The following is a 15,388-nucleotide window of genomic DNA, read 5'->3' on the forward strand; positions in this document are numbered from 1 at the left end:
AAACAATCTCGGAAGTAACCATGGAACATCATACGTCACAAACTGAAGTAAAGCCGAATGTTTATTTTATTTTTCATTCATAACACAAAAATCAACTTACATTGCTACATCAAACATGTCTAACAAGACAAGTATTAACAAGAAAATAAGGTTAAAAAAAAACAATTCTAGTGCAATTGTCTCAATGATTCAGGAAGATTCAGGAAGATGTTATTCACTAGGGATAATGTCTTATGAATTAAATTAAGTGTAATTTTGGTATAGAATTCTGGAATTTTTGTTTGTATAAAGTATTTGGCAACAAGAAAGAAAAAAGTCAAACATTTCAATGGTTTTGTTATTGCAATAGTAACATTATATAATGTCAAAAACATTGGTAGTGTTCATAATGGTAAATAAGTATTCTGCAAGGTTTTCCCAAAATTAGGACAAATTTACACTCAAAGAACAAGCGAGTCAGATTCTCACCTTTTTCATAAAATGCAGACATCGTCAATAGCCACAAATGTTGACATTATAGAATTAAATAGTTATATCTTATGTAGAATTTTAAAGTGCACTTCCTTAAATTTGTTTGGTGAACAATATTTGTAAGGCCTTAACCAAGCTTTTTTCCAGTCAGACATGTTCCAGAAAATTTGTCATATTTATTACAAGATTTCTCAAGTAAGCCCACAACTTCCAAACTGAGTTTTGGATAAGCTTTGTGATCATTACTAAAGCTAAGATGAGTTTTCACTAGTGTAGGTAGACCACTGGGAATGGCTTTGATCACAGAAATAAACTGAATGAGTTCCCAATACCTTTCGATGTTATAAATTGTTCATATGTAAGAATATTACCCGTTGTCAAAAACATCAAGAACAAAGTCAATATTCCTCTCATGCCAGCTGGGGTAGAACAATGACTTTTTCCTTCCAGTTATGTCTGAAATATTCCACAAAAGAGCTTTATTTGGGGAAAAAGTGTGCAGGAAACATTTTCCAGGCCATTAAAGCTTATTGGTGAAACCTAGCCAATTTAGCAGGTAATCTTTCAGGAATATAATTACACTTCAGTAAAAATTGAAGACCTTGGAATGAAATACCATATTGAATCAGTATTGATCAAGCATCTTTTCAACCAGTTGATCTTGAAAGTGTTATGTCAACAAATTCCAACACTTCCAGACCACCTTCAGCTCTTGTATTAGAAGACTGACTTTCGTTTGTGACACTTGTTTTTCCAGATGAAGTCAAGAAAGGTCTTGTTGATCTCTTTACAAGTAGAGGGATTTACAAATAAAGATAATGAGGGGTGCACAAAGCGAGACAGTCCCTCTGCCTTGGACAGAAGTACTCTCACAAGTATAGAAATATACCTTTGTAGCCAATTATGAAATATATTTTTTGTTTTCTTAATTTTAGGATAGATTCATGTCTGACTAAGTGTTTCTTTGACAGATGTATTCCTAAATATGTAACAGTCCTTTACAGGAATATTTTCTATTTCTTTATCATCAGAATCATATAAACACAAGATTTCACATTTAGAAACATTCAGTTTAATCCTGATGCAATAGAGAATGCAGTGATAGCATTAAGGGCATGGACAACCTGGTCTGTCTCTTTAGAAAAAAGTAGTATCATCAGCCAGTTGGGAAATGTTGATTTCTTTGTTAAAAATGGTTAAGCCATCCAGATTTGCATTATTCAGAATATCTAGAGATAGAAGTGCTACAACCAAATTGAATAAAAATGGCATCCCTGTTGTACACTTCTGTTGATATTGAATCTTTTGGATGTATTAAGGTTTAATAACACAACTATTTACATCTTTGTAAAACGTACAAATTACTTTGATAAAATTTTCCCCGAAGCCAAACAGTTTAAGTGACCTAATAGAAATTCATGTTCAATTGTGTCAAAGGCTTTACAGAAATCCAAAAATAAGACAACCGCATCCAAGTCAATTGCATCTGAACAATCTAGAAGGTTCAAGACTAAACAAATGTTAGAGTTTGTGTGACCCTTCATAAATCCTGTTTGAGTCTCATTTATAATGGTATCTATTCCTTTCTTTAATATTTTGGCATAAACCAGAGCAATCAATTTGTAATCAATATTTAATAAAGTAATTGGTCTCCAATTGTCAATGAGAGATGGGTCTTTGTCGGGCTTCAGAATCAATGAAATAAGGCCCTGTTTCATAGTGAAAACCATTTTCAATGCATTCTTGAAACATTAAAAATACTGCCTTCTAGTAACTCCCAAAACTGTCTATAGAATTCAACTGACAGGCCATCAGGGCCAGGTGATTTCCCTTTTTTCATTGTCTTCAGAGCCTCTCTAATTTCTTCAATTGACACAGGTGAATCGCAAACGGAGTGGAAATCATCCTCAATTACAGGGACATAATTCTGTAGATTTCACAACCATCTTCCTGACATTGTGAGTTGTCAAGGTTTTCATAAAAGGAATTGACAAATGTTGATATTGTAATGGGATATTTGAATAACAAATTCATTTTGAGTGCAGTAATAGATTTTCTTTTGTAGTTTCTCTTTTCAAGTGCAAAAAAGTAACTAGTGTTTCTTTCCCCCTCTTCAATCCATTTTGCTCTTGATCTGACAAAGGCACCCTTTGCCAGAGCCATGTAAAGCTGTTCTAATTCTAGTTGTAAAGATTTAAATACAGACTCTTCTTGAGATTGATTATCTTTCTTTAGAAAATTGTCAGGCTTGCTCAACTCTTTTTCTCTAAGGTTATTTAAGTGCATCAGCTCTTTGGCACGTTTAATTGCTACAACTTTATATTTGAAAAATTCCCATCTACTTCCATGACCCAAGTCTTTTCTTGCAAAAATATATTTGGTTAACGATGATGTTTCCGATGAGAATATGATCTTCAAGAAGCGTGTTGTTTAATTTCAAATATCCTCGAGAACCTTTAGATTTTTTTAGTAGCTTGTAAATTCAGGGAAATCAAGTGATGATCAGAAAAGGGAGCCAACTGATGATCTACATCTATAAATTGTAACAAAACGTGACAGTTTTGTTGGTCCAGGTATAACCCTTTGCATCTGGATTGAAATTAATGCCAGGCCTCATCAACAGAGAGATCCTTGCATAACGTAGTGATGATATTGCTATTTTGAAGGCTTTAACTCGTTCTAGGAGGAAAACGACCAACAGATTCATCAGGTGTTTCATTCAAATCCCCTGAAATAATTAGAAAAGCCTCTTGAGTATTTGTAGCGTAAATCCTGTAATTTTGGTCTTATTTGGAGCATGTGAGTTATGTCCATATACATTACAAATGATCAAAATAGCATTGGGATTGTTTAACAGTTACAATGACCCATCTCCCATCCTGTGAAGATGTTGATTCTAGAATGTTACCTTTAAACTTGTGAAAGCACCAGCAGAATGGTTTGATACATGACTGAAATAGGCCATGTCTCCCCATTGTGATTTCCAAAATTTCAAATCACAAGAATGAGTTTCCCGAAGGACAAAATCTGCGTTAACAAAATAAAAATAAGGCTTTCCTTTCTGTAAGATCTCAAACCCCTAGCATTCAGACTAACGATATTGAGTGAGTTGAAAACGAACTCCTGCATTTAAAAAAAACAACTAGATAACAGAAGTAGTAATGTGAAAATAAAACCGTGAACCTTGAGGGTTACTCCAACGGAAAACTACGCTCAGCTGAGGTAGCTGTGGTTAACAGTATAACAAATCTCTTTTTCACTTTTTTTTTGTTGGCAAGTGTTCATAAATTGTAGTTTGCACCGTACATTAACTCGTGGCAGTACATTAAATGTACTCCTGGCAGTACTCAAAGTTCCAGTATGGTTCATATCAACAGAGTTACCCAGTAATCATTCTTCCTTCGATAAACGCGTGTGGGCCCATTCTTTCTCTCTTTTTAAAAATGTATTTCACCTTTATTTAACCAGGTAGGCTAGTTGAGAACAAGTTCTCATTTGCAACTGCGACCTGGCCAAGATAAAGCATAGCAGTTCGACACATACAACAACACAGAGTTACACAAACACACGTAGTCAATAATACAAAAGAAAACAAAAATAGAAATATCTATGTACAGTGTGTGCAAATGTAGGGAGGTAGGAAATAAATAGGCCATAGAGGCAAAAATAATTACAATTTAGCATACTATTTACAGATTGGCTGTGTACAGGTAGTGATCGGTAAGCTGCTCTGACAGCTAATGCTTAAAGTTAGAGAAGGAGATAAAAGACTCCAGCTTCAGAGATTTTTCCAATTCGTTGCAGTCATTGGCAGCAGAAAACTGGAAGGAAAGGTGGCCAAGGTAAGTGTTGGCTTTGGGGATGACCAGTGCAATATACCTGCTGGTGCGCATGCTACGGGTGGGTGTTATGGTGACCAGTGAGCTGAGATAAGGCGGGGCTTTATCCAGCAAATACCTATAGATGACTTAATGTATGAAGCACTCTAATGTAGAGTTGTGTAAAAGTATTATTTATGAACTGTATTGTTCATATTGTAAGAGTATTTTTGTTTGTTTATGGAAATGGTAGTTTGGTTTGCTTGTTTGGCGATGATTTTACCACGTCAGGAAGAAGAATGAAGCATGTGCATGCGCAAACATTGACATCAATGTTGGGTGTTGATTTGGAGGGTGGTGGTAGAATCTAACAACTGGATTTCATTCTTTCTTGGGCAACGCAAGCGATGCATTCCTTATCAGAACCGCCCACAAACCTTGGATATTCTCTCAGACGTGGGAAAAGCATCACCAAACAGGTACCGGTCGGTGCGTTCGCACATTGACCCTGTACCGGTACCCCCTGTATATTGGCTCGCTATTGTTATTTTACTGCTGCTCTTTAATTATTTGTTAATTTTATTTATTTTTTTGTGGTATTTTTCTTAACTGCATTGTTGGTTGTAACACCCCACCCCTGTTGTAACACCCCATCCCGGGTCCGGGAGCGTAATAATCAACTGACCCTAATTAGCATAATGCAACGCACATAAATATTACAAGAAAATATTCCTATTCATGAAAATCACAAGTGAAATATATTGAAACACATCTTAGTCTTTTGTTAATCACCCTGTCATCTCAGATTTTCAAAATATGCTTTACAGCCAAAGCAAGACAAGCATTTGTGTAAGTTTATCGATAGCCTAGCATAGCATTTTATCCAGCTAGCAGCAGGTAACTTGGTCACGAAAATCAGAAAAGCAATCAAATTAAATTGTTTACCTTTGATGAGCTTCAGATGTTTTCACTCATGAGACTCCCAGTTAGATAGCAAATGTTCCTTTTTTCCCAAAATATTATTTTTGTAGGCGAAATAGCGCCGTTTGTTCTTCACGTTTTGGCTGAGAAATCGACCGGAAATTGCAGTCACGACAACGCTGAAAAATATTCCAAATTAGCTCCATAATATCAACAGAAACATGGCAAATGTTGTTTATAATCAATCCTCAAGGTGTTTTTCAAATATCTATTTGATAATATATCCACAGGGACAATTGGTTTTTCAGTAGGAGCGAAAGGAAAAATGGCTACCTCTGTATTTTACGTGAGAATCACTCCGAGAGCCATCAGGTGACCACTTACACAATGTAGCCGCTTACGGGTATTCTTCAACATAAAGGCGTAAAACGTCACAATGCTGTAGACACCTTGGGGAATACGTAGAAAAAGTAATCTGGTTGATAGCCCATTCACTGCTCAATAGGGACCCATTGGAACGCAGAGCTTTCAAAACATGAGTCACTTCCAGATTGGATTTTTCTCAGGCTTTCGCCTGCAATATCAGTTCTGTTATACTCACAATATTTTTACAGTTTTGGAAACTTTAGAGTGTTTTCTATCCTAAGCTGTCAATTATATGCATATTCTAGCATCTTGTCCTGACAAAATATCCAGTTTACTTTGGGAATGTTATTTTTCCAAAAGAGGTTTTAAGGGCTTGTAAGTAAGCATTTCACTGTAAGGTCTTCTCTGCATGTGACAAATAAAATTTGATTTGAAATAACTCGCAAGGTGGCTAAATGTTAAACAGCTAGACCAGAGTTCCACTGTGATCTAGGAAATGGGCTAGGTGACGGCATGCTATTTAATGAACTAGTATGCCTATCTTCAGCGGCTAGTAAGACAATGCATCCATGTATGCTCTCTTTACGGATTTTATGACAACAGAATATCAAACACCATAAATAGACAACTTAAAGCAACCACATAAAAACGAACTAACTCCTCACGTGAACAATTCATTGCCACAGACTCAGACAACTTGTGATGCCCAAACATGGCAGGCCTTTTCCTCTTTTTGTCTAAGCAGTAAATGTGCTCAGGACCGCTGTTCCGGGTTTTGGACGTCCAGCAGTCAGACAACTCTTCGATCCAACCTTGCTCGCTCTAAGGCCAACTGCAGTAGGCTGACAGGGGATCTTGGGGTTGGGACATCTAGCTGCTTGTTGTAGTGCAGTTGCTTTCTTGGCTGCTGGGCTGACATGGGCTTTGCCGAAGCAATGCACTGCAGACAGCAGCCTTGATGGATTTGCTTTCATTGCTCTGTATTGCTTTGCCATTGCTACCAGGGTGTCACTGTAGTAGTCATCCTTGGTCAAGGAACTGAACTCCTTTGGCATGTCTTCCACCAGGTCAGGCGAATCAGGCAGAATGTCTGTTAGATAAAAACATGATATAGATGAGAGGGGAGCTAAACAAAGTCTTCAAGACAAACAGTATCATTCAAATGTAATATTTCTATATTCATTTATTTTTTATTTGGGGGATTTGAGTGTATTGTTTTGTACTGTTACAGTTGTATGAAAAAGTTTGGGCACCCCTGACAATTTCCATGATTTCCATTTATAAATAATTGGGTGTTTGGATCAGCAATTTCATTTTGATCTATCAAATAACTGATGGACAAAGTAATATTTCAGTAGTGAAATTAGGTTTATTGGATTAACAGAAACTGCAATATGCATCAAAACAAAATTAGACAGGTGCATAAATTTGGGCACATCAATATTTAGTAGAGCCTCCTTTTGCTAAAATAACAGCCTATAGACGCTTCCCATAGCCTCTAATGAGTGTCTGGATTCTGGATGAAGGTATTTTGGACCATTCCTCCTTACAAAACATCTCCAGTTCAGTTAGGTTTGATGGTTGCCGAGCATGGACAGCCCGCTTCAAATCATCCCACAGATTCTCAATGATATTCAGGTCTGGGGACTGGGATGGCCATTCCATAACATTGTACTTGTTCCTCTGCATAAATGCCCCGGTAGATTTTGAGCAGTGTTTTGGGTCGTTGTTTTGTTGAAATATCCAGCCCTGGCGTAACTTCAACTTTGTGACTGATTCTTCAACGTTATTCCCAAGAATCTGCTGATATTGAGTGGAATCCATGCGACCCTCAACTTTAACAAGATTCCCAGTACCGGCACTGGCCACACAGCCCCACAGCATGATGGAACCCCCACCAAATTTTACTGTGGGTAGCAAGTGTTTTTCTTGGAACGCTGTGTTATTTTGCCGCCATGCATAACGTCCCTTGTTATGACCAAATAATTTAATCAACAAATTGGTGACGTCACACCCCATTTGTTTTATTATTGGATATACAGTACCTGTCAAAAGTTTGGACAAACCTAGTCATTCAAGGGTTTTTCTTAATTTTTTTACTATTTTCTACATTGTAGAATAATAGTAAAGACATCAAAGCTATGAAATAACACATATGGAATCATGTAGTAACCAAAAAAGATGTCTTCACCATTATTCTACAATGTTGAAAATAGTAAAAATAAATAAAAACCCTTGAATGAGTAGGTTTGTCCAAACTTTTGACAGGTACTGTATATCCAATAATAAAACAAATACTATACTTTATAATACCGTTTCATAACGCAAATAAGTACCAGCTTTGGTCATTCTAAAGTAAAAAAAAGGACTGCATCAAACTTGTTACTCATTCAGTCATGAGCTGGGGTGTGACGTCACCAATTTGTCCAGATACTTATGAATTCTTTCAAACCATTTGCATGTTTTCATTGAAATGCTAAAATGGATAGCTGTAAAAATACACAAAAATAAACAGACATTCTATATTGTTGCATCATTCATAATTTGTTTGGTGTGCTAACTCACCATCTAATGGCTGACTTGGCTGTCTCATTTGCTGCAGAAAATCCAGAGGTATTGTTGCTGTAAGAGATATTTAATCAACCTCAGCACTCTGCTTTGGTACATAAAATATTCACATTGAAATTATTTTCTAACCATAAACAATAATTAATAGCCACTATTTTAACTTATGTTATCTTTAGCTTCTCAGCCCTCATCTCCGGTGTTGCCGGGAGGAAGTTGATGGACAGGCATTTGTATATCTGAACCACAGCAGCCTGGTGCTTGCATGGAGCTCCTGTGTGCCCTACTGGAAAAGTGCAGAGGTCCATCTCTATGTCCACAGTATAGGTCTGGCCTGGTGTGGTGTCCTTCACCCTGTACTGCTTCTCCCCCACCTGACAGACATTAGGAGAGAGAAGATAGACAACTTATATAAGATACAACAAATAATAAAAGCCACATGATGGATATTTGTAATATTACAAACCGGTATTCATCACTATTTTACCTGCTCAATGTCAGATGGGCTGATGTTGCTTTCCTGGGCCAGAAAACAAGAGAGATGGAATGTTTCCCTGCCGTCAAGGGCAACATCAGTCACCCGTGCCTCATAATAGGCCTCCGGGCCGGTCAAATAAGGCAGGGAGATTGAACACTTTCATCCTCTAGAGGGTTTTTATCCATAAGGACCCGCATTGCTGCCTCCACAAAGTTGTTCCATCGGGTTGGTAGCTCCGCGTGGCAGCTCCTCCCCATGTCTTGGTTTTATCATAATAAAGTTACTGAGAATAAAGCATAAGTTAATAGATTGCACCTCATTATACTGTTATACTACACTAACCTGGCTACAACTGAGTTTTGTTTTGCCTGCTGATAGAGGGGCTCAACCATCTCTTCCCTGGCACACATGATGTCTTTGCCAACAGTGAAGAGGGTATGCCTGTCTCTCTACTCCACTCCCCTTGCCCCACAGCCAGCTCCACACTGCATGGAGTAGGTGGAAGGTGTAGAGGAGCAGTTCGGCCCCTGGAAATGCCCTCCCTAAAGCGCCCCTCTCTGCCTTGCAGTCATCTGAAATGATGAGGCGAGGACCAGCCTGACCGCTCCCTGCAAAGGCATCTGCAGTATGTCCTTCAACAGTTGACGGCCCTAAAGGATTGTGGTCTCATCCTCAGACTGAGTCAGCATAACCCCAAGGGGGAGACCACCAGCACCGGTGGGGGTAGGAGAAGAAAAACTATGCAGTTCTCTGTCCATGTTCCCAGAGGAATCAATGAAGCACCAGAGGGGTTCCTCAATAAGATTTCTCAACCTTGGCACATATCTCGCCACACCTAAGATTATACTCCTCAACCTGCCTCTCTAGGGCTGAGAGCATCTCAGGCCCATTCTGTTCCCCATGCTCCTGCCTGAACACTTTGTGGTACAATCTGTGCCAAAGAGAAATGTAGTACAATGATGTGTCCACAATTTCCTACACCTACCATGATACAAAAGGAAATTATCATAATCATAACACAAGACTGTCCTGAATTTAAAAAATATCACCCAGTTTCCTAGGCACCTATCTTAAAAAAATATTAACTTACCGGTAACAGAACTGGAGGTCTCGACAGAGGTGAAGATGTAGTCCTCTCTGTACTAAATCTGCAGGTCGTTCTTCAGGACCGTCAGGGAGATGAGGGGGAGTGCCCGATTTCAAAGAGTTGGGTCAGTGTCTCTATGGCTTTGGCCCCCAAATCCCTATGCCTGAGGGCGTCTGCCACAAACGTTGTGGTTCTGTACATTGTACACAATGGCCAAATATTCTGGAAAATTAGGATCTTTGCTCCTGGGACCAAACACACACAGAATTGTGTCAAGTTGAATCAGAGAACAAATAAGGGACAACTGGATTAACAGACAGGCTTATTAGACATGTGAAACGCTGACCCACCTGCTCAATCTTCCTTCTTGTCAGCACACTTCAACAGAGTACAGGTAATCTTTGTTTGGAATCTGATGATCACATTGTGTTGACACCTATAATGACCATGAAAAAAATATATGGAGTTTATTTTTCTAATTTCTACAAAACAGCTAAATACTAAACAAACAAGAAATATGTGAGTGCGTTTGGGTCTTTGCCTGTCAAAAATGAGTCAAATGATCTTGTTCACCAATCAGGACCTGAATATGACTGCACGTCACGTAATCATTGAACACGTTCATACATTTTGTACGTAGTTATTACACAATCACTCGTATTTCATATGGCACAACGATTCACCAATACCTATGCTATGATGCTGGTAAAGTTTTGTCTCGCGCACCTGCTGCTGCCACACGAGTGCAGACACTCTTCCACAAACTCTAAACAGTGTTGGTCATAAAAAGCTAGCTAGCTGATGGATGCAAACAATGTTCTTCCCCAAAAACATAGCAAAACGACATAATCTGTTTCAGTAGCTATAGTTAGCTAGCTAACTATCTAGCTTGGTGTCATCATCTAAAATACCCCTAATTTATAAGACAGTTCTTATATGATTAATGGTGGTCAGACCCACCTATGTGAAGCTAGCCAGTCTACTCAGTGACACCCAGAGAACATTAGCATCGTAGCTCAATTCACCACTGTGAATTGAGGCACATTTATTGCACCAGTCAACCTACTATGTGTATCGAACACTATTCCAGAGGAAAAACAACGTGGATGTTTTGGAGCCTGATAACTCTGTGGATGACTTTGGGGAAAACATCACTTGGGTACTGGGTAGACTGATGCTTCAATGCCGTACAACACTCCTTCCGTGGCCTCCAACTGCTCTTAAATGCTAGTAAAACCAAATGCATGCTTTTCAACCGTTCGCTGCCTGCACCCGCACGCCCGACTAGCATCACCACCCTGGATGGTTCCGACCTAGAATATGTGGACATCTATAAGTACCTAGGAGTCTGGCTAGACTGTAAACTCTCCTTCCAGACTCAAATCAAACATCTCAAATCTAAAATCAAATCTATAGAGTCGGCTTTCTATTTCGCAACAAAGCCTCCTTCACTCACGCCGCCAAACTTACCCTAGTAAAACTGACTATCCCACCGATTCCTCGACTTCGGCGATGTCATCTACAAAATTAGCTTCCAATACTCTACTCAGCAAACTGGATGCAGTTTATCACTGTGCCATCCGTTTTGTTAATAAAGCACCTTATACCACCCACCACTGCGACCTGTATGCTCTAGTCGGCTGGCCCTCGCTACATATTCGTCACCAGACCCACTGGCTCCAAGTCATCTACAAATCCATGCTAGGTGAAGCTCCGCCTTATCTCAGTTCACTGGTCACGATGGCAACACCAACCCGTAGCACGCGCTCCAGCAGGTGTATCGCACTGATCATCCCTAAAGCCAACACCTCATTTGGCCGCCTTTCCTTCCAGTTCTCTGCTGCCTGTGACTGGAACGAATTGCAAAAATCGTTGAAGTTGGAGACCTTTATCTCCCTCACCAACTTTAAACATCTGCTATCTGAGCAGCTAACCAATCGCTGCAGCTGTACATAGTCCATCGGTAAATAGCCCACCCAATTTACCTACCTCATCCCCATACTGTTCTTATTTATTTACTTTTCTGCTCTTTTGCACACCAGTATCTCTACCTGCACATGACCATTTATCACTCCAGTGTTAATCTGCTAAATTGTCATTATTCGCCTACCTCCTCATGCCTTTTGCACACAATGTATATAGACTTTTTTTTCTTTTTTCTACTGTGTTATTGACTTGTTTATTGTTTGCTCCGTGTGTAACTCTGTGTTGTTGTCTGTTCACACTGCTATGCTTTATCTTGGCCAGGTCGCAGTTGTAAATGAGAACTTGTTCTCAACTAGCCTACCTGGTTAAATAAAGGTGAAATAAAAAATAAAAAATGTATCCCCAATCCTTAGATAAGGCTGTACAGTGTCATATGAATGTCAATAGGTTGACTGGGAAGGTGATTTCCCAGTCAAAGTCCCGCAATTAGAGCTACGACACTAATATTTGCGCAAACTCTTCACAGTTGTGTTCTGTGGGTGTTACCGAGTAGACTGATACCACATTTCATTGCTCCACATTCCAACATTGTTTAACATTATCTAATTTAAATATGTCATGATTACGCCAATTGTAACCTTCTGCATCACTTTCAACTAGGGACTTTTATTTTGAAGGCAAAACGCAAATTCCACTATTGTGGCTAATCCTTATTGTGGCTAGCTTCACAACACATAACGTTATGGCTTACAACGTTACTAGGCGGATGAGGCTAGCTGGCTGATTATAACGTTAGTTTTGGGCAACAGGGCTAAGTAGCTGGCTAGCTAGTTATTTCAATAGGAGAACAACAAGTGGCTACCTAGCTAATACTTACTCACATGGATACTTAAATCATTGCTAAGAATATTGAAAATGACTGCTGCAAAATTTCTGCTGGTCGTTGTTTTCAGGCTGGTGCCATTGGTGCTAGCTTGGCAGCCATGCTACAGCGAGCTAGATACAGATGTTATTAGCAACTTCTGGTGTATCAAATATATTTGCAAACATTTTTGATCCTGCTCGTTTGATCTTGATCTAATTTCAAATGCTCACACAGACGTTTTCCCATTCGGTCGAACAAATAATGTCTTATTATTTGGGGGCGGCCTAGTAGTGGTTAGAGCGTTGGGCCAGTTGTTAGATCGTTGGGCCAGTTGCTAGATCGTTGGGCCAGTTGCTAGATTTGATGCATCAAATAGTGTTATTTGACGTGTATCTTTTTTTACACGCAAAGACACAAACGGCGTTCCATATGTGCGAGTGTGTGAGACCGTGTGTGACATGACAGTGTTGCTCCAAGTGCAAGTGACTCCCGACTCTTGTCGTCTGTAGCCACTCTTTAAACTTTTAAACTCCTTCAATGGCCATTCGAAAGGATGCCTCAAAAGAACAGTGGTCCATTTGTGTGAGCCTCGTAGGAAAATACATGGTACTTGTACCTGGGAGGTATAGTAACCAACTATGAATTGAAATATACATGTAGTCAACAGTGATATTCACTGACAACTACATAGGTCACAATTTTTTTTTGAGCATACCAGCTAACAACTTTATTTTTTATTTTTTTATCATGAATTTATTACATTCATTAAAAAGATCAATAACTGCTGTTCCCACATGCTTCAAGAGGGCCACCATTGTTCCTGTTTCCAAGAAAGCTAAGGTAACCGAGCTAAACGACTACCGCCCCGTAGCACTCACTTCCGTCATCATGAAGTGCTTTGAGAGACTAGTCAAGGACCATATCACCTCCACCCTACCTGACACCCTAGACCCACTCCAATTTGCTTACAGCCCAAATAGGTCCACAGACGATGCAATCTCAACCACACTGCACACTGCCCTAACCCATCTGGACAAGAGGAATACCTATGTGAGAATGCTGTTCATCGACTACAGCTCGGCATTCAACACCATAGTACCCTCCAAGCTCGTCATCAAGCTCGAGACCCTGGGTCTCGACCCCGCCCTGTGCAACTGGGTACTGGACTTCCTGACGGGCCGCCCCCAGGTGGTGAGGGTAGGCAACAACATCTCCACCCCACTGATCCTCAACACTGGGGCCCCACAAGGGTGCGTTCTGAGCCCTCTCCTGTACTCCCTGTTCACCCACGACTGCGTGGCCACGCACGCCTCCAACTCAATCATCAAGTTTGCGGACGACACAACAGTGGTAGGCTTGATTACCAACAACGACGAGACGGCCTACAGGGAGGAGGTGAGGGCCCTCGGAGTGTGGTGTCAGGAAAATAACTTCACACTCAACGTCAACAAAACTAAGGAGATGATTGTGGGCTTCAGGAAACAGCAGAGGGAACACCCCCCTATCCACATCGATGGAACAGTAGTGGAGAGGGTAGCAAGTTTTAAGTTCCTCGGCATACACATCACAGACAAACTGAATTGGTCCACTCACACAGACAGCATCGTGAAGAAGGCGCAGCAGCGCCTCTTCAACCTCAGGAGGCTGAAGAAATTCGGCTTGTCACCAAAAGCACTCACAAACTTCTACAGATGCACAATCGAAAGCATCCTGGCGGGCTGTATCACCGCCTGGTACGGCAACTGCTCCGCCCTCAACCGTAAGGCTCTCCAGAGGGTAGTGAGGTCTGCACAACGCATCACCGGGGGCAAACTACCTGCCCTCCAGGACACCTACACCACCCGATGTTACAGGAAGGCCATAAAGATCATCAAGGACATCAACCACCCGAGCCACTGCCTGTTCACCCCGCTATCATCCAGAAGGCGAGGTCAGTACAGGTGCATCAAAGCTGGGACGGAGAGACTGAAAAACTGCTTCTATCTCAAGGCCATCAGACTGTTAAACAGCCACCACTAACATTGAGTGGCTGCTGCCAACACACTGACACTGACTCAACTCCAGCCACTTTAATAATGGGAATTGATGGGAAATGATGTAAAATATATCACTAGCCACTTTAAACAATGCTACCTTATATAATGTTACTTACCCTACATTATTCATCTCATATGCATACGTATATACTGTACTCTATATCATCGACTGCATCCTTATGTAATACATGTATCACTAGTCACTTTAACTATGCCACTTTGTTTACATACTCATCTCATATGTATATACTGTACTCGATACCATCTACTGTATCTTGCCTATGCTGCCCTGTACCATCACTCATTCATATATCCTTATGTACATATTCTTTATCCCCTTACACTGTGTATAAGACAGTAGTTTTGGAATTGTTAGTTAGATTACTTGTTGGTTATTACTGCATTGTCGGAACTAGAAGCACAAGCATTTCGCTACACTCGCATTAACATCTGCTAACCATGTGTATGTGACAAGTAAAATTTGATTTGATTTGATTTGAACAATCTTTGTGATAACTACAGCTAACCTTCAATTGTGGATTCTCGGTTTCACCAGCAAGATGAAAATTATGACTGAAAGTAAAAATCCCTAGTCAAAATATTCTATACCTAAAAATCTTTAAGCTATTTTTAATGACTGGTATTTTACCTACCTGTAGCGCTATTGGCATTCATTATTCTCAGCTGAAGTGAGAGAACTCGCGCTTGAAAGATGCTCCTCTCGCGCGCTCTGAATCTATCCAATCACCGCTTTCATGCTGTTGACCAATGACGAGGACGTATGTAGGCTGGAATTACGCCCCTATCTTTAAAAGGGCGTGGATTTGGCTAACCTCGTTTGGGGGAAACGCATTT

General features: G+C 40.1%; 1 long non-coding RNA gene across 2 annotated transcripts; it reads right to left on the bottom strand.

The window, feature by feature from the left end:
* Positions 1–48: 48 nt before the first annotated feature.
* Positions 49–15,270, bottom strand: LOC115134717 (uncharacterized). Of its 2 annotated transcripts, none has more exons than XR_003864362.2 (6): positions 15,187–15,270; positions 10,057–10,142; positions 9,710–9,951; positions 8,629–8,902; positions 8,142–8,515; positions 49–6,666 (listed from the first exon to the last, which is right to left on the bottom strand). It is a non-coding gene; the product is annotated as an uncharacterized LOC115134717 (long non-coding RNA). The 2 variants fall into 2 exon arrangements; XR_003864361.2 differs by lacking the exon at positions 15,187–15,270 and adding an exon at positions 11,177–11,384.
* Between the last annotated feature and the right edge of the window lie 118 nt (positions 15,271–15,388).

Source organism: Oncorhynchus nerka, linkage group LG9a, assembly GCF_034236695.1.
Source record: "Oncorhynchus nerka isolate Pitt River linkage group LG9a, Oner_Uvic_2.0, whole genome shotgun sequence".
NCBI classification, from domain to species: Eukaryota; Metazoa; Chordata; class Actinopteri; order Salmoniformes; family Salmonidae; genus Oncorhynchus; species Oncorhynchus nerka.